Source organism: Myotis lucifugus, unplaced genomic scaffold (genome assembly GCF_000147115.1).
Source record: "Myotis lucifugus unplaced genomic scaffold, Myoluc2.0 scaffold_1, whole genome shotgun sequence".
NCBI classification, from domain to species: domain Eukaryota; kingdom Metazoa; phylum Chordata; class Mammalia; order Chiroptera; family Vespertilionidae; genus Myotis; species Myotis lucifugus.
In genome coordinates this window covers 11209777-11233391 of record NW_005871049.1, presented here as the reverse complement: position 1 = coordinate 11233391, position 23615 = coordinate 11209777, and the positions used below count along the sequence as shown (strand labels likewise).

At 37.7% G+C, this 23615-nt stretch overlaps 1 protein-coding gene across 2 annotated transcripts in view; it reads left to right on the top strand.

Moving 5' to 3' along the window:
• The window catches only part of SLC7A11 (solute carrier family 7 member 11), a 236984-nt gene that overhangs the window by 199253 nt on the left and 14116 nt on the right, over positions 1–23615 (top strand). The gene's annotated exons all lie outside the window — the stretch shown is intronic.

Below are 23615 nucleotides of genomic sequence, written 5' to 3'. Positions count from 1 at the left end.
TTAAGAAGGAAAGCCTTACACATAGCTGATCCTTGAAATGCTGATTTTTCAGCACAGATCAAAACAGCAATAACAGAGGGAAAGAGAAGGCATATTTTTCTATGAAGGATAGATAACTTAAGAGAACTTGCACTTAGAAAGTTTTATCAAGTCAGTATACTTTAATTTGTTCATAGAAGTTTGCCTTCTGTTAAAGTAATTTAGAGTCTGTTAACTACACTGAAGTCCCAAAGTCAAAGGGCTCATGATATGAAATGGTAGTAGACTTCTGTTAAATGTTTCTTGAGTGATAAATGAATGTATTTAATGTAATTAATTTAGAATAATTTGTGTACATTTTAAATGTTTTTCTATGAAAGAGGCTTTTGACAAGTTTCTTTAGTACTAAGAAATGTATAGGTGACTAAACTCTTCTAATGCACTGATTAAACAGTAGGCGATTTATTAGTGCATTAAAAGTCATATTTGATCATTAACCTTTTACTATCTGCTAATCTTATTTGCTGTTATCTTACTGTTTAGTAAAGTCTGTTATCAGAGGATGGCATGGTTCTTTGTAGTGTGGGCTTTTTGCTTAGCATGTCTGTCTGTTTGCCAAATAATAGGCAAACGCAGTTCCTAGATACTTAAAGTTTCTACATGCTACATTAAGTCCATCTGCTTTTCCATATCAGCTCTCTACTCTTCTGCACTCTGTCTTCTGGGAGCAGAGCATAGAGTTGGGTGGACAAGAGCATTGTCTTCCAATTGAGTTTGGCCAATGATCACCTAAGCAGCAGATTGGAAGGTGGGGGAGTGGGACATGGAGGCTGTATCTTTTGAATGAATATCACAGTTCCTATCAAGGCAGCTCTTCCCTGTAACTATAGCATCCTGTAGTCCTCAGGCCCAGCTTTGGGGACATAGGGACAGCTCTGTGATCCTGCATTATCTCTATTGGTGTCTTTACAGTACACTTTGAATACTTGTTTACAAATACCCTTTGTTAAAGCCTGTTGGAATCCCACATGAAGAAAGATTTGAGTGATATTTATGGAAACTAATACTAAAATGTTTTAATTTGCTGGATTCAAGTAGACAACATTTATAATTAATGTATTAATGTTTTTAGAGAATATTGATTAATCATCTCTGAATACTCATGTTTACCTTAATTACTAGTTGTGGAGCTACAGAAGAAAACAAAACCTAATTACTGGATTTAAATTAAATACAACTAAATACTGTTAAATACAATAACAAATTTGCCAGAATGGAAAATGTAAAGAACCTTAACAATTGCTAAAAGCAATATTTCACAATTATGTCATATTTTAATTGTTCTTAATATTTAAGGTACACATTTCATAAGCTATTGATTATTATTTTCAGTTTGGTCCTAAACAAACTGAGTCTTCTATGGAAGTAATGATAGCAATATCAGGATCGTAACTGAAATGAGAGAGTGCCTCTTTCTTACTTTTATGTTCTGTACTATGGTATCGGAACATCACCTTTCTCAAAAAGACTTCAACATAACACGATCATTTTATGAGCGCTTCTAGAAAAATAATAAAAATGCCTTTAAATCTTTATTTGAATCTTTACAAAGTTTTTTCTTTTTCAAAATGAAATGATGGAAAGACAAAATAAATCATTCAGTGAAAGTTTGTGTGTGTTTTTTGGTCTCTTTCCTACAAGTGTACTTATCAGAAAGAATGCAATGATCATGCATTGCATGAAGCAAAATCTTTCAGTGAGAAATGCTCACAGACATCTAAATTAATGAAATAAGTCTATCAATTTCAAAATGATAAACTGATTGGATTTTTCATGGAAATGAAATCAGGTCTACTGCCTGAAAATTAAAACAAAAGAGTACATTCCATTGGAACAGTGACAATTGCTATTATAAAACCAATTTTAACAGTGCAGTGGAGTAATTTTTATTAGTGTTGTATAGTCAAACTGCATCACAATATTATTACTCATCAGATTTTTATTTTGTGCATATTATCCACCCTTGAGTTCAGGCTATACAAATCAAGTTATCCTCATGATCTTGAAGTAAACACATCCTACATTAATTTTTGATTACTTGATATTTTTTTAATGCCCATTCAAGAGCCTCTGTATATCGTGTACTTACTTATGCTGCCTTGGACTTTTTTTAAGTTGTTTCCCATGAGAAAAATTTCACCTCTGTATCAGGATTGTAAGTGTCGTTGGTTCATGGACTCTGCTACATGTGTTTTAGGGAATCCTAAAGAAGTATATGGCAGAGTTATAGACACACTACAAATGCTTGTTGATATATTTCAATGATTAAATCTATCCTGTAGCAGTGCTGAAGTGTGTATCAAGGAAATTGTAGCGATATAGTTATTTGTTTTAAGCAGAGTGAGGAATGCAAAAATGAGATGAGAATGAATTTATAACCTCAATGAGCTTATATTAAACATTGTAAAATATGATAGATACTTTTAGGCATTTTAGCTTACTCAAATTTAAGCATTTTTCTCCATTTAAGAGGAACCTTCATGGAATAAGTTATAGGCTCCACTGTCACTATATGGAAGCCAAGAAAGCTAGATATTCCTTCACCCAATTGCAGGGGAGAGAAGACATAACTAGCAGCGATTTTGAATCTATAGGATTTAGAGCAAGTATATAAGGAGGGTAAGCCATTACTTATGGCATTGAGATTGAGATAGTGACACATTGGAGACAGAGTGCATCTTCTTCAGACTGTTTCTAGAATCAATCTAGATGATTTTTATTTTCCTGTCACCTAGAGTCCCCTGGATCCTGCTCATATCCCAAGCCCGATTCTACAGGCTTCATTGATACTGTAAATTCTTTTTCTGCTGACATTTAGAGTTGGTTCAGTTGCTTGCAGGCATGAAGTGGAACTGATGTATAAAAGAAAAACTATAATGTAAACAAAACGTTAGAAAGTTCAACGTTTGTCGTGGTAATATCCAGAAGAAAATATAGGTTGGCTGTGGGCTCTAGTTTTCAAGGAAAATATATGGGTTGGGACTTGGTGAATGAGTAGAATTTGAATAAGCTGGAATTAGAAGGGAGGGAATTCCAGGTCACATAAGCAACACGGCCAGTACAAATGGATTCAACAATGGGATTATGGAGAGGAAGTGCCTATATTTTCAGAATGAAAGTAATTTTTATTATTTCTTTTGAAAATCACTATAATTTTCTTATATTTATTAACTTTATTAAGATATATACATATACATACACACACATACACACACACACACACACACACACACACACAAACATTTTCTTACTGAATCAAATGGGACCAAATCAATGGACCCAAATCTGTTGGTTTCTTTTATTTAATGAGTCCCCAGGTGCTGCCCAGTATTCTTGCCATGATTGATGGCAGTGATAGGAGCCTGGTACAGGTACTTAAGAAATACTTTGAGTCACCCAACTCTTGAACCCCTGTGCCATGGCTAGATAAAAAATATATATTTCAGTGACTTGGGGTAATATTCACAAAGGCTAAATAATTATTAAATTAAAAACAAATAACAGAAAATTAAGGTGTAAACTGCCACATTTTTATATACAGAGGTATTTCTATTTTTTTCTCTTAGTTACTTAGTTAATTGTTCTATGTATCTCAATTTCAAAACATTAATAAGTATGAAAAGTAAATGCTATTTTAGTCAGCGAATAGGAATTAAATTTTAAAAATTGATTGAAATGAGCTAAAAATAAACAAATGTTTATGTTTTTAAATTCAATTAACTTAGGAACATTTTGAGTCTTTTCCATATGCTATTCAGTATCTAAGTGGGAGAAGAGCAGTGATGAATAGGAGGTCCTGGATTTCAAGAGGTGCATTCAAGAGAGAAAAAGGACATGTCCAGTCCTTGGGGACAGCAGAGTAGCCTCCACACAGGCATATGAACAAGAACTCCCCTGCTGTGTTTTAGGTCAACATTTTCCCCCCATTAAATTGTGGGAAATTCTCAAGCAAATGCAACTTCAGAAATGCTGCCTCAGGAGTATCCCCCTCAGAGATTAGTATTTCCTAATTAAAAATTGGGAGGTAAGTTACTTTTTTTATTGGGGACATTAGACATATTTTACAACTGTTTTTATGATTCCTCTGGAGGGGAGGTAATGAAGACCGAATCCAGGACCACCTTGAACTTAGAGCTGCCTCTGAATTTACTTTTAATGTTCTCAATGCAAAACCACTATTTAACAATATCCTTTAATATATCACATGGTTTTAATGGTGGCAGCTCTTTCATGGCAATTTGCTATAAAGGGAAGTACAGTAGACTGAGAGTAAAAATTCTTGATATAGCCCTGGTTTTTGTGCTTTCCAGCTATAGACCATCTTAGAAGTACACTATCCATACATAATAGGCTAGTTGTGGTATTATATATAATGATGAATATAATAGCTTAAGTGTACTGTAAAGTGCTAAAAATAGAAGCAAAGATGATCAGAAATAATTCAAGTATTTGTAAAAGAGGTTAATTAACCTCAGTCCAGCTTATCTGACATGTTAGGAGCATCCTAAACACCTTTTAGAATAAAACATTAAAATTATTATGAACAATATAAATAAAATCATATGTTATTCACAATACATGTTGGTGATCTTTTAATATCAAGTTTATTATGATGATGATATTTTTTGTTCCTAAGAATAATAAATATGATGTGTTCTCTGTACTTAAATTGAATAAAAGCATTGTTATTTAGTTAGTTATTTAAGATGATTGAAGTAGTGGTGATAAACATATATTCCTCTGTGACCAAAATAGTCACTATAGTTCACTAATGATCATCTTGATGATTAATTTTTATTCTTCCAAATCAATACAAGAAGGGATTCTGATTTATTGCATAGTATATTTGGATTATACTAAATTTCTTTGCTACCCTTCAGTATATTTGGGACACCAGTAATCACTGCTTGAGAGTTCAATGAATATGAGATAAAACTAGCATGAATTAAACATTTAGTAAGAACCATCTAAGGTGAATAGATAAGTGTGTCCTATATTCAAAATATTCTACATATTCACCCAAAATTCATAGAATAAAAAATATTGCTCCTCTTCAAATATATTATCTGTAGTATACCTTTTTATTGTAAACTGATCCAAAATTTCAAAATAATAAATATTCAACACACAACTTTCAACACTTCATGCCTCTTGTAGTGGTGAGAAACACATTTCATAGTCACAACACATTCAATTTTGTGTATATTTTTACTGGAGTGGCATGCTGAACTTTAAAACAAAAATAAATATTTTGGTTCACTCTTCTTTGATTGCTTTGATGAAATAATAATGCAAAGAAACCACTTTACTGTGAAATCTGGATAAGATACCATAATGGAATATACCATCAATAATGGAGAATCTTTTTTTCATAGAAAAGCAAGATATCCTAAAATTCTGAGCCTGCCTTCTCATATGTGGTAACTGTCTACTAAAGGACCTGTTCTTCTTGCTTGATAATATTTCCTGCACATAAACTTACATTTATATTAGAAGAATCACCAGAAAATGCATAGTAGCAATTAAATATTAAATAAGCAGTACATCTAATATTTAATTAGTTTTTAATTAGGACATAACATAATATATTCTTTTTGTTTTTTTCATAGATTGCCAGATTCTGTTTAAAAATTAAATATCAATTATTGTCATTTGTTGGACTAGTAATATACTCCCTAAAAGAGATTTTACAAAATAATTTTCTCCTTAATTTTACATGCTATAGTGAGAAGTTAAGATATTCTGGAGACCTTAGTTCAAGTAATACACATCCACATCATATGTAATCAGGCATAACTTTTCACAACAACCCAATTGCGGGGGGGCGGGGGGTAGAGGGAGATGAAAGTTTTTGTCCCAGACAAGGTTTATAAAATCAACCTAAAAATTCTCTGTGATATCCCTATTTATTCCTCCCCATACCTTCAAACCCTAGAAACCATTGATCCTTTTAGTTTCCATAGTGTTTTGTGTATTTTTTTTCAGAATGTCATATATTTGGAACCACATGGTATATAGACTGCTTTAACTCAATAATATGCATTTAAGTTTCCTTTTTATCCTTTTCATGGCTTCATAGCTCATCTCCCTTTAGTACTGAATATATTCCATTGCTTGGATGTACAATAGTTTATTTATCCAGTCACCCACTCAAGGACATCTTGGTTGTTTCTGAGTTTTGACAATTATGAATATAGCTGCTTTAAACATCCATGTGCAATTTTTTGTGTGGGCTTAAGTTTTCCTTCCCTTTGGGTAAATACCAAGGAGCATAATTGCTGGATTACATGGTGAAAGTGTGCTTAGTTTTGTAAGAAACTGCCAAACTGTCTTCCAAAGTAGCTGTACTGTTTTACTTGTTAGAGCTACCGGAACTTTTGCATTCCTACAACTATGTCCTCACCATCATTTGGTGTTATTGGTGTTCCTGATTTTGACCATTCTAAGAGGTGTGTAGTGGTATCTCATTATGGTTTTAATTTGCATTTTCCTGATGAAATATGATGTGAAGAATCTTTTCATATTTTTATTTGCCATCTGTATGTCTTCTTTGTTGAAGTATCTGTTAAGGTCTTTGACCCATTGATTAATCATTGCCTTTTGCAAATATTTTCTTCCAGCCTGTGGCTTGTCTTCTCATGTTTTAACATTGTCTTTTGAAGAGCATAAATTTTTAGTATTAATGAAATCCAGTTTATCAATTTTTTCTTTTATGCATCATGCCACTAGTAGTGTATCTAAAAAGTCATTGCTATGCCCAAGATTGGCTAGGTTTTTTTTTTAATGTTCTAGGAATTTTAGAGTTATTATTTGTTGAAGAAATTATCTTGGACAAAAGAGCAAAGGCAATAAAATGGAGCAAAGACCAGTTGACATTATTTATGAGGGCCTGTGTCTGGGCTCTTGTGGGGGTCGAGCCCCAGCAGGTCTAGGGATTCCCAAAAGTGTGGACGGAGTCAGCGAAGAATGAAGGACACGGAGACAGCGTTCAGTTGATCAGCATAGCGAGGTTCTTCTATTCTGTATTACATCTATATTTATACCATTTGATCCTATAAGCATGCCTCGTCTATAATCACATCATGGTATGTTTTGGGTAATGTTTTACAGTTCCTGTTTCTTATCTGACCTTAGCCAAAAATCCTATCTCTATCTAGTTCTGTTGATTTTAATGTTGTCTAGGTTAATCTCTGTGTTTCCATTACAAGGGCTATTCCAAGGTGCTCTACTGATAGGCTACAAGGAAGTGACTGAAGGAGATTATCCTACCCAGTAAAGGTTATGTCCTCCCAGCCTCGCTGCTTGCCTTCCCTGGGACTGCCCTGTGTTGGTGGATCTCTAGGGGTATAGGCTTTGGTGCTTTCCCTGGTGAGCAGACCCCTGGGGATGTGGGCCCAACAAGTCCCAAATTTATTGCCAACAGTCTTAGTCCAAGTTCTTCATAAGTAGTACATGGCATTTCTGTAACACTAGGGGGATTTACTGATTTATTCTCTTCCTTAGTCCTGTTAATCCCTAACCTGGGGAAACAACCTTTCTCGGGGAGGTGGTCCTGTTTAAAACACATAGTGCTAAGAGGGGGAGCAAACATATGCCATATACGCCAGGTCCCTTGAAACATAAGCTGTGCAGATGTTTCTTCCCTGCAGCGACTGTGTCAAGCAGCAAGGGTGGACCGGCTTCCGGCAGGCTCTCTATTCTATTCCATTGACCTATGATTAATTATAGCTTTATAATAAATGACGATGTCTGGTAGTGTCAGCCCTCCAACTTTTCTCTTTGAACATTGTGTTGAATTTTCTAGGTCTTTCCTCTCCGTATAAACTTTAAATCAATATGTTGATATTCGCAACATTACTTCCTGGAATTTGTTAGTCGTTTTTGGCATTAAATTATACTGAAGTAATGTCAAATGGGCCACATTAATGGCATAAAAGATCAATTATTCCAGTAACTCAGAATTAAAGCTAATAATACATAAATTCCTGTTGAACTCTTTAAATTTAATGCACCTGGCTAAAGCATGAATTGGTCACATGCATTTGCTCAGAAACTGAGGCAGAAATTCCTCATGTACATATCCAGAAGGCATTTCCTTATCCTGTATTTGCTTTCAGTAGTCTCTTTATTAAGCAATTTAGAATGTTAGGAACTAGATAAGAAATGTCTAGGGGGAAGAATTTTAAAATGTTCATACTGTATTTGAGATATATAGAAAAAAGTAAAAATGACACATTTGAAAAATTAATCCAGCAGAGAAAGATTTTGCCTTCTAATGATGAAGGGAATAATTAGTATGAGATGCTAATAAAGGTATATATTATTGATGTCTGGCAAGAACGCAATAACAAATGAAACACATTGAAAGGAAAGTGCAATGTAGCATTATTGCATAAATATTAAGTTTTTGGTGGAGTTTGTGTGCAGAAGACTACTTATAGGTTTATCATTTATTATTTAATAGGTAAATAAATCTGTAGTTCAAAACTGAATTCTTTTTTATTTTATTTATTTATTTTTAAAATATATTTTTATTGATTTTTACAGAGAGGAAGAGAGTGGGATAGAGAGTTAGAAACATTGATGAGAGAAAACATTGATCAGCTGCCTCCTGCACACCCCCCACTGGGGATGTGCCCACAACCAAGGTACATGCCCTTGACCGGAATCGAACCTGGGGCCTTTCAGTCCACAGGCTGGTGCTCTATCCACTGAGCCAACCGGTTAGGGCCTGAATTCTTTTTTATACTCCTAAGTTCAGCATAGAAACATTACATTTTATGAAACTGGCAGATTTTGGTAATTACTTTCACTTGAACATTGAATTATGTCTAGTCCTATTTAAAATTTTATTTAAACATGTTCTAATATTTTAAACTACATTTATAAATTAAAAAAAACCTGAACTGCTTAAACTGAAGATTAATCTTTCAAAATTGAATATAAATATTTTTATTTATAATTATTGTATTACATATTGTAACTTGAAGTTACAGAATTCTATTTAAGTTTAATTCATTACATTTATAAGTATTACTTCAGTGTGAAAGATTAGAGACTTTGACAATTTTCCCTGAAAGGATTAGAATGAAACTCAAATATTTGGGAGAAATATAAGAAATTATTTGGTGTGGAGTTCTGGGCACTGTCACTTGACTCTGGGCAGTAACAGATTCTGCGGGGGATTGGGGCAGTGAACTTTTGGTTGACTGGTTTAGAACTTGGTAGAGATAGTTATTAAAAGTGCATGTTGTAGATAGCTTAAAGAAGAAATTAAAAGCCCATATCATATATTTAAATTTTGATTTCCCATCAGCTCAGGAGATGATGATGAATGTTTATAAGAATCAGTATAAGACCTTGACTAGTGGCTTGTAACCTTATTTTAAACCCAGAAATGACATCTTTATGCAGCATGGGTTTGGAAATCACATGGCACGCCAAAGGCCCTTTGCTTACGGGACCTTCAGGGCAATTGCACTGGTTTGAAACAATAATGAGCTCTCTATAAGACTGACCCAAGAAACTTATCTGTCATTCTGACATGTTGAAGAAATCTACTGGAAATGTTGGTGGCAAGAACATGAAATAGACTTGTCGAGATATAAGATATCCAAAAGGAGATACATTTAAAGACATCCCATTAATCAAACTGACAATGGAAAAACCCATAGAAAAAAATACAGATGTCTTGCTGAACCATGGCTCATTAATTTTCCTTTTCCCCCTTTCCTTCTCTATATTTTCTATTGGAACACTATATTCAAACTCAAGAAGTCAGTTACGTGTGGATGATTTAAAGCTTGGGCAGTTACTTATACAGCAATTTATTTTAGAATGTAAATATTTTTTTTAAAAATCCAACCCCAAGATTCAAATTTATTTCTAGTCTAGGGTTAAAAGTGGTATCTAATAAAATATTAGATGAGAGATCTGGGGGGTCCCCTGCCCAGGCTTGATGCCTCTGGCCGAGGCGTCAGGCCTGGGCGAGGGGCCGATCTGGCAATCGGAGGGAGATGGGGATCCCCTGCCCAGGCCTGATGCCTGGTGCCTGGGCTAGAGGCATCAGGCCTGGGGGGGGCGGGGGGGAGGCAAGCCGGTGATTGGTGTGAACTACAGAGGAAACACCTTTTCTGACTGCTCATTGGCTAAGCTCCCTGTATGCCACTGGTAATATTCTTATTACCCAAGTTACTAAGAATCCAAAAAGGTGATCTAGGGTTTTTCACCACACTCCTGGCGAAAAAAATGAAGGTCCGCTGCTGGAGGGCTAAGAAATGTCATATCCTGCCCTAGCCGGTTTGGCTCAGTGGATAATGCCTTGGCCTCGCCGATGGCAGGGTCTGAGTTCAATTTTGACCAAGGGCATGTACCTAGGTTGCAGGCTCCTCCCTGGCCGGGGCCCAGGTCAGGGCTCATGCAGGAGGCAACCAATCAAAGTGTTCCTCTCACTTTGATGTTTCTCTCTGTCTTTCCCTTTCTCTTCCACATTCTCTAAAAATCAATGGAAACATATCCTCAAGTGAGGATAAAAAAATAATAATAAAGAAATTATTATTATATGAAAGACACATCTTGAAAATGCCTAAAGAAAGTTGTCGTTTTTTCATGGTGAAGGGACTGGAGTCCGTGTTGATGAAAAAACCTTGCTGGCTGCTGTGACTGGCAGTGGCTGCAGCATCGGGGTGATGGGGCTGGTACCTTCGCCTGATCAGCCCGGTCACCTCCCACAAAGGGAGGCCAGACTGCGGCTTAGGCCCTATCCCCAAGGGGAGCAGGGAGCGGGCCTACGCCGTCACTAGGACGTCCCCTGAGGGCTCCCAGTATGTGAGAGGGGGCAGGCTGGGCTGAGGGACACCCCCCCCCCCCCAGTGCACAAATTTCGTGCACCGGGCCCCTAGTTTTTTATATTTGCCTACATAACCGATGAGGATATCCAGAGTGTGTGAATGTGTGTTCTTGATTAGTAACACAGAATCCAACAGTAGGTTGCAACTGTCAACCATCTGTATGGCCAAGAAAAGCTTGAACGCCTAATGCTCTCCATTCCTGTGCTGAGAAAAAAAGAATTTAGTCTTTTCGTACAAGATTTAACATATGTGGGGATGATATGTAATGCTACATTTGCTTTAGCAGCCCTGTCTGCCTGGTGAAAGTTACTGGTACTAGAAAACACAGAGGAATTAGTCATCATTGTTCCCACTGTATCTGACACTATTACTATTGCAAATAACCGATACTACTGGCAATTGGCATGCTGTTTGGAATATTGCTAATGTTCTCTTTCTAAAGTACCTTCCCAGAAATAGTCAGTGTCAGCTTACATCATATGGAAAGGCCTTCAGTATACTTTTACTGCTTGAAATCCCAAACTATGTTGTCTGTTAGTTGGACCAATCCTAGAATACTGTATACTGCTGATTGAAATTTAAAATTTAAATATTCCATTACATCGATGATATGTTGATACTCTATGTGGGCAATGAATGGATCAGTATCTAAGGCTCTGAGGCAATCATTATGATGCAGAGCCCAAGGGGACATTCCACATCCTCCTAATTAAAAAAAAATGCTATGTCTGTAGCCACTAACCACAACAGAAAGAGGTTGATCCTTTATTGGGCTTTTACTTTTTGGAAACAGTACACTCGGAAACATCAATGATGAGAGGGAATCATTGATCAGTGTGGGGCATGCAGAAGGCAGCCGGAGGATTTAGTAAAATGCTCAATTCTATCTCTCCCTCCCTCTCCCTTCCTCTCCATACCAACTCACCAAACAAATTTAAATAATACAAGGAACTAATATAAGGAGCTTTGGAACCAATCTTGAGTCATAAAACCAAGACTTCTCCAGGTCCACATATTTCCTTCAAAATCCATAAAATTACAGGATATTGTGACCACAAAATTTTGGTGTTTGGTAAGTGTTGGGGTATAGCCCTTCTCTCTCATCTCATGATCTGTGTGGTGTGAATCTGTTACTAAACCCTAGTAGATGTAGATCATTTCTCTGATAGAAAGTCAGGAATTTCTAGAGTTTTACCCAATATCCTGACTCTGTAATGGGTTCTCTCTAAATCAAAATTACATAAGCTCAACAAGTTCCAAAATTTGTTGGGTCTCTGATCAAGTGTATGGAAGCTAAGGGACAGGAGGAGATACTACTAGTAAAATGAGCATACTAGACACATGAGGAGATAATAAAATGCGAATTATTATTGTAAATATATGGTAAAGATAAGTAAATGTTTGCTCATTGGTGACCTCGTCTATAAGACTTGCTGCCTCAACCAAAAGCTGTGATTTTCTTAATGTTCAAAATGTAGTATGGAAAGATAAATGGCTGGAAAGATAAATAACTGAAAGATTCAGAAGAGAAAATATTTTCTCTTACAGAAAGATTCAGAAAATTTAAATTTTACAGAAGACAGAATGAAAGGGTCTCATATTCATGCAACCTGCTTTTGTAAGGAAGAGGAGAGAGGATTGGGGTAAAAATCATATTTTATATGGCTAAACTCAATTTTTTCTTGAATTCTATCCTGGTTTCTGTGGGTCTGGAGGTTTACCACCAAATAAAATGACACTTTTACTAGGAAAAATGATAATGGTTCCAATTAATTTGAAATAAAACTTGGGAAATGTGGGCTGCTTGTTATATATGAAAGCACAATTTTGCATTTGTTTTATTCATCCAACAATGTAATATATCTACCATTTAATGACTAATTTTTAATAGTAAATAATATTTCTACTTTGTAATGGGGGGGGGACTAGACTATTTCTACTTTGTAATGGGGGGGGGGACTAGACTGAGGTAGAATGTGGATTTTATAAATGTCGTGTTATGCTTGCTTTCCCCAATCATTCCACATAGCTCTTTATTATATAGGATACATTTTCATGGTTTATGCTAATATGCAAATGGTTGTCATGTTCTCACATCATCATGCCCTCATGCCTTAACTGCTCAGACACTCAACACTGTGGAGAGAGGAATGGGGACCAGCCAGGCTGCGATCCAGAAGAGGGACAAGCCTCCTGCCCTGTGGTCCCGGGTGCCTGTGGCCCAGGTGAAGCTGCCCACCCACGGTCCCCTGTGGCTGTGGCCGGCCTGGGCGAAGCCAGCCTGGGTCCTGGGTACCTGTGGCTGGCTAGAGAGAGGGAAGTCCGGGTCCCTGCGACTGGCCGGAGAAGGGAATCCTCGGTCCTGGGTGTGGGGCAAGGCAGAGGTGGTTAGGGGCGAGCAGGCCAGCAGGGGAGCAGTTAGGGGTGATCAGGCAGGCAGGCAAGCGGTTAGGAGCCAGCAGTCCTGGATTGTGAGAGGCAGTCGGACATCCCTCAAGGGGTCCCGGATTGGAGAGGGTGCAGGCCGGGCTGAGGGACCCTCCCTCCCCGTGCACAAATTTCACGTACCAGGCTTCTAGTTGTTAGTATAGGATGAATTGGCTGAATGTCTCTTTGAGGAGAGTAAGTGTTTTTAATCATACATGGATGATATTATTATTATCCATACACATAATAAGTGTTGGTGATTGTGGTACTGAATGTATTATTCCTAATTCCTACTGAATCTTCATCTCTCTGTTCAGCCATGTTGAATGAGCAACAATTTATACGTATAATACCCTCTCAATCAACTCTGGTCAACAATGAGACTGAGTCTGACTTCTCTATTCAGTCAGTGGTAGAACCATAGTCTAAATACGAAGTAAGGATGGGTCTGGGAAAGCAGTTATGGCCCAGTTGCTGGTCCCATAAGTTATTATTGGAATTTCTAACCTAGCATAGAAACTAATTTTTATCACAATTTCTGACAGTTTTTTCACTGACCAGTAATATACAATATACACATGCCATAGAGCCATTCATCAATGTTCTGCTTCTTGTTTTTAGGTTGCAATTAACTTTAAGAAAAAGGGTATGTATTAAGTATACTTGTGGACTGTTTTAGAACTGGTTAGTCCTCAAGAAATGAAGAAACATTAGAAAACAAAGGACATCAGTTTACCTGATTTACCTCTCAAATATACACTCTATTTCTCAAATATACAATCTATTTCTCAAAGCTGGATCTTCAAATTCATTTTCCTTATTCTTTTCCAGGATTTTAATTTTCACTTCCATGTGAATGTTTCACAGATTCTTATTTCCATTTCAAACAAATCAACCAGCTGTTTATTTTAAATTTTATATATGTTTTAATGCATACTTTAAAATGGGGTTTGAGGAAGCCAAAAATAAAATTTCTTTCTTGAGTTCTGAACTAATTGACATTTAGGATTAGGTATAAGCCACATTTTCCAAAACATCTTTACCATTAATAAAATTTATATTAACAGATGCCTATTCTTTTGTCCTAATACTGAGACCCAGAATCGGTCATGACGTGGCTAAATCTGTCTAAATCTAACAGCTCTGCACTGGAGCAGGGAGTTCAGTTTCTATCCCCTACACTAGTGGCTTGGGGGTGGGAAAGAGCAGAATACTCTCTAGAGACAGCTTAGCCCTCCTCCAACCCCTCAATGACTCCTCCGAAAGAAAAGAAGGACTGGCTCTTCCCTCCAAATTCCTTTAACAATTCTCTATCATTTTCTTTAATTTTTTATCATCAATATATAATAACTAGAGGCCTGTTGCACGAAGATTCACACAATAGGTCTTCCTTCCCCTGGCTGCTGGCACCGGTTTTCCTCTGGCACCTGGGACCCAGGCCTTTGGTCTGGCCGTGGTAGAGAAGCCAAGCCTCAAGGCTAGGCTTCTCTGCTCGGGCCGCAACAGCGTGGCTTGGCTTCTCCACTCTGGCTGCAGCGAGGCTTGGAAATAAGAAGCCAAGCCTCTTCAGTCGTCTTCAGTCTTCGCTGGGGCCGGAGCCTTCAGTTTTTGCTCTGCACCTGCGTATGCAAATTGACCCGCCATCTTTGTTGGGTTACTTTGCATACTCATCCTGATTGGCTGGTGGGTGTAGCAGAGTGATGCCAATTTGCATGTTTCTCTGTTATTAGTGTAGATATATACAGTACTCCAACTTATGCCTGAGTTACTGTAATAACTTTCTCATTTATTTTTTTCCCTTTCTTCATGCCTGCCTTCAATCTGTAGTCCAGGCTAACATGAGCCATCTTCTATATACATAATTTGTACTCTGTTACTAATGTTGTGGCCCCACCCCATCACAAAGAAACAGAATTTCCGGAAGATAAGGCCCAGAAATCAGGATTTTAAAAAGATTCCCAGGTGATTCTAATGTGCAGCCAAGGTTGAGAACCACTGCTCTAGAAGATGTTCTCCATAACTATAAACAAGATAAGGCTGTGTGGTAGTCATCACAGAGTTAAGACCATAAGCTATGGAATCAATGAGAGCTGAGCTAAATTTTCATCTCAGCCAGTATATGGCAACAGAAAATTGGGTAAATTACTTTTCTCTCTGAGAACGAGAAAAAAGCATCGGAACAGATCAATAAGCAATAAAGAAACTGAAATGTTCATTGAAGTTTCCCTCTCAGAAAAGGCTACAGCCTGAGGAGGTTTGTTATGTGAGTTCTACCAAACTTTCAAAAGCCATATAAATAAATGATTGGCTAAGTGAATTTAATACTAAATTTAAAGCCTACCTTTTCATAATCTTTTATTTTATCACAAAACTGTAACCTTTTTGATATAAAATTAATATCTTAAATGCATTGATTTTTCTCATTTAGTCTGTTAAAAAAAATTGTCAGTATTTAATTCTTATGCCCACTTTTATGTTCTTTTAAAGAGAAGGGATACAACTCACTTTTTATCATATGATCATCTACCTAGAAAAAAATCCTATGATCATCTACCTAGAAAAAAATCTTATGAAGTCAACCAACAATTAGTGCTAATTAATACTATTCATTAGTTCTGGAAAGAAAAGTGATGTACAAAAGCAATAAAATGTCCACACTAGTCATTCCAGCCAAGAACTGAACCTGCACTGAAACACACACTCCAGGATTAGAGGAAGGATAAGGGAAACTACTGAAGAAACGCTATATATTGTTGCAGAGGTTGGGGGGGCGGGATCCATGATTGAAAGTAAAACTGTAATTAAAAATAACATTATTAAATTGAAAATAACATCATTTTAGCTGAAAAGCCACATGATTTTTTATTATTGTGGGCCTTGGTGAGAAAAGAAAAGCTTATAGATTCTTTTTTTTAAAATATATTTTGTTGATTTTTTACAGAGAGGAAGGGAGAGGAAGGGAGAGAGATAGAGAGTCAGAAACATTGATGAGAGAGAAACATCAATCAGCTGCCTCCAGCCCACCTCCTAGTGGGGATGTGCCCGCAACCAAGGTACATGCCCTTGACCCGAATCAAACCTGGGACCTTTCAGTCCGCAGGCCAACACTCTATCCACTGAGCCAAACTGGTTAGGGCATAGATTCTTTTATGTGCAAAGATATTAGAGAACAGATCTCTAAAGTGCCACAAAGTAGGTAATTGGAATATGTATGTGATGGTGCATGATAGGACCCAAGGGAATTATTAATGTGCCACTTCTTAACAACTATGTGTAACCACCCAGTTTAATTTTTTTTAAGAATAAAATGTATATGCTTTGGAGAAGTTCATTTTCCTCTTGTATCAATGAAGAAGTGTGAGACAGACAGACTTTTGACATTTATTATTTATACATGGTTCAAATTTTAAAATGAATGCTATTTCAGTAGTTTTTTTCAGCATTTAATTTAGAAAACCACTTTGACCAAAATAACCTGGGAAATTATTAGTGGGTGGGTCTCTACACGCAGTGGACCCACGCCTAAGCCAGGATTCTGCCTATTGCCTGACTCCATGCACCCTCACTTTTAGATGAGAGCACTTTGATCTGACACTAGTGAGCCCAACTCTATGTACATTAAAAGCAATGTTGAATAGAAATGTTGAATAGTTGCCTAAGTAAATGGCTATAGATCCCTTGGAGAAAAGGCATCCTTCTTGATGGAAACTTGCCTAGTGAAACATGATGGAGAGAGCATGACGACCCCTGCAGATGTTCTTTCCTAGTTGCTATTCTGGTCCTTGCTGCTCATTGCAGTAATGAGCTCACTGCTGATGGGGGATACCATCATCTCACTGCTGCTCTGACTCCCTGTTCAGTTAAAGCATCTCTCATCATCAGACCCAGCCTGTAGAGAGCAGCCCTTGTGGGCTTCTCAACAATGCTAACGCCCTTTGGTGATAAGGAGAGCAGATTGCATAGTAAATGGCGTGTGCTTCAGGCTCTTCCAAGAAACTGTCAATTATTGTTTTATTAATTCTTAGAGATTAAAAACCATGCTCACTGCTCTTACTTCTTCTAAAAGTCATACCTAGCAAAAGTGATGGCCCCAAATTAAGTAAGGTAGAGCTACCAGTACTGCCAATTCTATGGAGAAAGAGTATTTGGCCCATCTCCTCAAGGCTGTTAAATCTTGTATCACAGGAAAGGGCCCTATATTGACAAGAAAGGTAGAATGTAAGAGTTTGATTCAGTAGCCTCAAGAATATGCCCGGGAGTGAATCCTGTTTCCTGCTAGTACTTGTTAGCCACATTCTTTAGCTCCTTTGGTGTACAGTCTCTTCCTTTAGCTCCTTTGGGGTACAATCTCTTCCCTCTCTTAGCAGACCTAGAACACTACCTGTCAGGAAGGCTATTATTAAACTTTGCTTGGAAAGTCTTGAACCTTTCAAAGTATGAATCATTTTCTTTTTCCAATATGACAGAGCACTTTGCTATATCCACCTAATTCCACACTACTTACAGTTACCATTTCCCCTATATCATTGCACCAACTAGTACATCCCCTTCCACTTATATGCTGGCTGGCATAGTTCATGTAATGACAAGGAATGAAGAATGTAAAGGGGGGGGGCGCGCTATCAAATCCCAGTGTTGTAGTATGCTAGAGAATATCCATCCTCAACCTTCCACTGGCAGTGATGTGGGAGAAGAGAAAAGGTATTCTCATGATTTCAACTGTTTAAAGAAATGGTATTCGTGGAAATTATTCACAGACTGCTTTATCCTCATACTAGAGGCCCAGTGCACTATATATTATCCACCCTCCTAGTGTCCTATCAAATTGTCCAGGAATTAAAGTTCTGTTGTTTAAGACACCCAGTCTGTGGTCTTATGTAGAAAATGGGGGGAAACTGTGTCTGTGTCTAGTTTGGCTCAGAACAGCCAAGTCTGATGAGGAAACTGAGATTACAAACAGAGAGAACTGTCCCAGATTTCTCATCTTGGCTTATAGATTGATGGCTGTGTTGTTCTTGCTTCTTCACAGAACAGCCATCTACCTTAACTTGTCTCTAGGTGGCTGTTCTTTAAAGACATCCATCCTGTCCAATTCTCCTGTCCTTCATTACCAAAGACTAAGAAAATATCTTTCAACTTGAAAGCTTATAGTAATGTGGGAGAAGAGAAAAGGTATTCTCATGATTTCAACTGTTTAAAGAAATGGTATTCGTGGAAATTATTCACAGAATAGTTTAAGGGAACAATATCCAAATGTATATGTAACAATGCTCTTGAGTACAATAACCTTTACAGATAAGTTTACAATGTGAAGTAGCAGATGACTTTTGTTCTGGTTAAATAAATTAGAAGAGGATATTGAAGCTGTTCAATTCCAAAATCTATGAGAATTGATAGTTCAGCTGTAATCTGCTCTAAGTAGGAACACCTGGTTTACCTGGGATGAGTGTACTATGTGTTCATCGCTCTTTTGTCATTATTCTCAGTGACTAGAAGAACAAAAACTCCTGTTCTTTTGGAGCTTAGCTTTGAAAAAAAAACTGTATCAACTCTTTTTTAATTCTACATTGCATCTGTAACAAAGCCCTGGCCAGTGTGGCTCAGTTGGTTGGTGTGTCGTCCTGTACACTGAGGGGTTGTGCATTTGATTCATGGCATGTACCCAGGTTGCAGGTCTATCTCTGCCTCTATCACTTCTCACCATTCTAATTGTGAGAAACACCTGGTCGGGGTACATATGGGAGGCAACCGAAAGATAAGTCTCAAGCAAGGCAGATTTAGCACCAAAGGAAAAATTTTGCGTGGACATTCAACTTGCATTATATAGAGCAGGGGTCCTCAAACTACGGCCCGAGGGCCACATGCAAATACAAATATTGTATTTGTTCCTGTTTTGTTTTTTTACTTCAAATTCCTATGCACACTGCACATATCTTATTTTGTTTATAGTTTAAAAAAAAAACTATGGTCTGGCCCTCCAACGGTCTGAGGGACAGTGAACTGGCCCCCTGTTTAAAAAGTTTGAGGACCCCTGATATAGAGAAAGGGTCTGTATGACATCCTGATGGGGCCTCTGTAGAGGACTGTGGGGTCAGCTAAGCAACAGACATAGAAGAGATAAATCCTGCTTGGAAACGGGTACAGGTTATGAATATTCAATCAAATATTTTCCACACACGTATTTTCTCTTTATTTAATGATTTTTGGACTATTTTTCAATGCCCTTTTCTGTAATCCCTTTTAAAGATATTGTGGATTGTTTTTGTTGGGGAGCGGGGCGGTCAGGCATGAAAGGATCCCCTGCGGATAAGGGGGCTCTACTAGAGTTCAGGTTTTTTTTGCAGACATTTAAAGTCAAATTATTTTCTTGAACTATTGGTATTCTGTAAAATTGACTTTTAAAAATCTGATTTTTAATCTGTTGGAGGACTTTTGCTTCTGTAGTCATGTATTATAATACTAGTAACCATTTGTTATCCATATACCTTGGTTTGGTTTGGGATCTGCCTTGTTGGAGGACTTTTGCTTCTGTAGTCATGTATTATACGGATAACAAATGGTTACTAGTATTATACCCTGGTTTTGTTTGGGATCTGCCTTGTCAATTTTTCAATGTTGTTTTCAATCTAGATTTTGAGAAGCTTTTCTTGTATCCAGATAAATCAACCAACTTGAAAGAAAAGTGTTTAATCCTGGATCTGGTCTTGTCAGCACCTACAGAATACACTCTGACTTTATGTGGACATCTAAGGCAAGGTTGAAAGTTGATATTTAATTTGTTGAAGTGCACATACAGGGTTTACACTTGAGAGAATCCCAGGAAAGAGAAAATATGGCCACTCTTTTTTCCATAAGCAAGAATACTGTTAACTTTAGAATGAGTTCTGAGCCTGGTTCTTCAGACACATTAGCAGTTTTGGGCAATGTACCTGGAAGCCATGCCATAGATGAAACTGCCACCAGCTCCCACCCTGCACACCTCCTGCCAAGAACTCCAATTGATGGTCACCCCTATGGGAATCATTCAGATCCAGGAATTCAGTCTTGCAACCCCTGACACTCAGCCAGGTGCCTCTGCCACCACTCAAAATTCTTTTTTTTTTAAAAATTTCTTTATTGATTAAGGCATTACATATGTGTCCTTAATTCTTTCTGTCATATTCTCCTCCTTCATGTGGATCAGTTCTGAGGTGAGGTCTCACATTAGTGACCTCTTGGCTTAGGTAATGTTGGAACTGATAAGTGAATGATGGAACTGATAAGTGAATGATGGACAAGTGTTGTCAGCTTTGTGAAGTTGGTAGCCTAGACCAGAGGCTTTCACTCAGTGGTGGAGGGAGAGGTAGACAGATGATAGGTTGTGGTCAAGTAGACGTGAATGTGAATGAAGGCAATGTCCAGATTATTAACACCTAGATAAATGTGACACTACTGAAGAGAATGAGCGTGGTATCCTTGTGATGGCTTTGCTTGCTCATAGTAATGAGTGAATTACTAGAAGATTAATTAACCAGACATTCTTGATGAAAGTATAAGGCCATCGTGGGTCATTTGTGAAAAGTGCATGGCACATTGAACTTGCCATTCCTGTTTCAGGCCATCGTTTCTTTTGAACACAATCCTAAATGCACATCCTATTAAATTTTGACTATTATATCAGCTGGATGGATGTACAGATTAGATGTGTTAAATGTATAGTCAAAGGCACAAGCATCTGTGGAGATTGAGCCATTTTCATTTAGGGGTTTCAAATATCTCTAAGGGGGTCTCTGCAGTAGCAGCCAACGGAACGCTACTTTATTGTGAAACTTCTTTTTCGTCAGTCAACCACTCAGCTGTGTAGTTGGCTAGAAATCAGAGATGACATCTTATTACGTTTTTGAAATGACTCCACCCAAAACCACAGTTGTGCAGTTTAGGGCCCAGACAATCAACTGGCCAGTGTGCATGGATTCTGCTTCCAGCAAACAATTATTTCTTGCTTTAGCCAAACATTTCACCTTAACATATGAAGAATGGCTGAGTGGATTAAAAACTCTTTTACTTTACATTGCCTTGTAACTGAATTGACATCTTCAATCATTCTAGACTAAACTCTAATTTCAGCTAGATATAATTAAACTGCCAGTCAAATGACATTGTGGCTCAAGACTTATAAAGCATGTGCTCATTTCATTAATATTTTCATGATTAGCTCCACCTTAGTTCCCAACAGCATGTCCATAAATCCCCCAACAGCTAAACTAGAGCTTCCCTCCAGATAGTCAGATGCCATGTATTTTTGTAAATATGAATAATTTATGTTGATTGCCAGATTTTTTTATTTACCCATAATCATAAAACAATGGAATTTGATATTTTGTTATCTTGGAACTAAACAAACTATAAGACTGCACACACACCCACACACATTTGTTTAACAGTGGACACACTGCACTGCACTCCCTATGTCTCTGAAATCAATAACAGAGAGGAAGGGAGAGGGAGACAGAAACATCTGATGAGAGAGAATCATTGATTGGCTGCCTCCTGTATGCCTCACACTGGGGATGGAGCCCACAACCTGGGCATGTGCCTTGACTGGGAATCGAACAGTGACCTGGTTCACAGGTCAATGCTCAACTATTGATACATAAGTATGAATAATCAGCCCAGCCGGCATGGCTCAAGATATAAACAATGTATTTGAATAACCTATTACTGAATGACATTAAGTAGCACCTTTCTTTCTACTGATCCTTACATGTGAGACCATTCAGGTGCTTTGCCCAGTTTGACTTGAGGATCAGTCAGAAGGAAAGGGAGGTTAAAGGGACTGACAATGTGAGAATTAAATAAGACTCAACATTAAAGCACTCAGCTAACATGTGTAGAGTATCTAACATATTTATTAACTTAAACTTTTTTTGCAATTAGCTTACTGATGAAATTCATAAGAAATCAATAAATTTTCTGCTTCGCCGTGACCTCTCTTTGTGCTGACTTGCAATTCCTTGATTGTTAAAATAGTGATTAGGACTGCATCCTCAGGTTTGTGTCTTCCACTCAGATTTTGCAGGGAGATTAGAATGTGCATTGTGCACAGGCATTTCCTTAGCAACCTCTATGTTTTAAAAAATTTCATTCATACTGTGACAGTTTCTCCAAAAGCAAGTACTTAGAAGTTCTCATGGCATTAACCCTTTTCAAGGGCTAAACAAATTAGATACTAATCACAGGGCAATTTGACTGTGCCACAGTAAACTTTCCTATTTTAAGGCTTCCATTACTTTGCTGTGTGAGATGGATATTCAGTGTTTTCAGTGGAGTAAGAGGTTGCAGATTGTTTGGCTTTCAAGTGAAATACTTCCCTTTCACCCACATTTTGAAGATTGTGGGACCACTGACAGCCTGGGTCCCCGTGTGACGCATATCTAAACTTTGGGTAGTTCATTACATGGCAATAGAGATTTAAGTTGTTGTTCTGTATGTGTTGACTGGACTCAGCTGGGCAGTTCTTGGTTCCAGTGTCCCTACCCCACTACCTTCCCCCAGCATTAACAGTGATATTGTGACAGATGCCATGAAGGAATTGCAGGCCAGTAGTCTACTCTCTGGGTTGAAGGACCAGGCAAGAAAAGTTTAGATACAATGGCCTTGCAGTCAGTCTCCAGGATGAAAATGAAACCCGGCCAAAGATAGCTATATGTTACATCCTTAGGCTAACCTACCTGCAATGGAAATGTGGGGCAATATCTGATAGAGGGTACTGCTTAAAGAATACATCATGTCTTGTTTTGTTTGTTTTAAATTGTGGGCTTGAACATGCTGAGCCTGACTTTCTGTTGAAAATTCTGAGATGATGTTCTTCCCCATCCCATTGGAGAGAACATAGCTAGAGAACACATCCTTGTTGGGCCAGGTCATAATTTTTTTTTTGTTTAAATATATTTTATTGATCTTTTACAGAGAGGAAGGGAGAGGGATAGAGAGCCAGAAACATCGATGAGAGAGAAACATCGATCAGCTGCCTCCTGCACACTCCCTACTGGGGATGTGCCCGCAACCAGGGTACATGCCCTTGACTGGAATCAAACCTGGGACCCTTGAGTCCACAGGCTGACGCTTTATCCACTGAGCCAAACCGGTTAGGGCGCCAGGTCATAACTTCATGCACCATTAAGAGTTAGAGGTTGGTTGTCAATCAGGGCTGGACACCCTTATTCACAATCAGGGGTAGGCTTATCTTACGCTTTAGTTTAGTTTTGGTGCAATGGACCCAAATATTGAATATGAAAATAATGTAATTTATATTTTCTT